General features: G+C 37.3%; 1 protein-coding gene across 3 annotated transcripts in view; it reads right to left on the reverse strand.

The window, feature by feature from the left end:
- LOC118747350 (puromycin-sensitive aminopeptidase-like) overlaps positions 1 to 1,290 on the reverse strand; it is an 8,167-nt gene that overhangs the window by 6,624 nt on the left and 253 nt on the right. The window lies entirely within an intron of this gene.

The raw sequence follows: 1,290 nt of genomic DNA on the forward strand, positions 1-1,290 counted from the left end.
AATTCAAAAACGGTAATCGGTATTCCAATTCATCACTCCAATAAAAAGCATCTCGATAGGGTAGTTCTTATAGGAATAGTTGTTGCTATTTTTACTTTGCTGTTTGACAAAGTCGCGTGCTTCACATTTTTCATGCAATCCAAATCGAGCACTGAACGTTGAAAAACGAGCTAATTTATTGTATTAAACTCGGTATTCACTGGTTTTTATTAAGAACAAAAATGTCTAATCTAAATTGTGCGTTTTTAATTATGTATTATAGAATTGGGCAAATTACGCCTTGATTTGGCAAAGGCAAATACAGAGTTCACGCAGCATTTATTGAAAGGTAAAACAATACTTCCTTACAGTTTTCTTGTTGCTTGTAACTTGAAAAAACCAGCTTCAAAGCCACATACTTTATTATATTTATATTTGAGTTCCTTATTCAAAAGATAACCATTCAAATGTTAACCAATGTATGTACATAAAAACAAAATGTAAATGAAATGCGAACTTGTTTTTTGTTGTTCTATTTTGGAAAGTTCCATTTTCCATTGGCCACAGAAGCCAATCGCCAAAGCTATTCCAGTTGGAGATCGTACTAATTTTTTGCGCTGGCAACACTAATCCACTAACATCTTTTTATGTTTCCTTTTGCATGCCCATTCCAGCTGTCAGTTGCAATTGTCCCGTTAGCTCGACGCGATTCATCCAAAAGCGACACCGCATAAAAATTGCTTTGCAACGCCAACGAATACAGCAGTCAAAGCCGCAAATTAAGCAAACATTTGCAATTGAATTGCGTTCACGTTTGTATTCATATCGTTGTTATCGCGAATTAACTGCAATCGCTGTTGTCGTAATTGCTTCAAAACAATCCCAGCTGCCTTCTGTTGTGTCTCCAAAAATAAATTGTGCTCAGCTATCACCACTTGAAAATTTTTTATGCACAGAAAATTGTCATTTGTCTGAACACCTGGATAGTGCTATATCGTCTAAGCAGTACGTAAAACAGCAAAAACAATTCTACCGCGACTACTCTAACGCATCTTTTGGAGCACCACTTAAATACACTGAAGCACCACTATTGGGTGATCTGTGCCAGAAGTACGGTTTAGTTATTTCACGCACATCCGCCGACGTTGGTCTGAATTACGTAGCTGGTCATAGAAATCAATTTCACAGAAAAATGTCAACATCAAGTCAGAAGGAGTTTAAGCGTCTCCCAACCAATGTTGTGCCAACGCACTATGATTTAGAGTTACAGCCGAACCTGGAGGCTTTCACTTTTGAGGGCAAAACTAGTGT

This window comes from Rhagoletis pomonella, unplaced genomic scaffold, assembly GCF_013731165.1.
Source record: "Rhagoletis pomonella isolate Grant_MI unplaced genomic scaffold, Rhpom_1.0 Rhpom_scaffold_00011, whole genome shotgun sequence".
Taxonomy (NCBI): Eukaryota; Metazoa; Arthropoda; class Insecta; order Diptera; family Tephritidae; genus Rhagoletis; species Rhagoletis pomonella.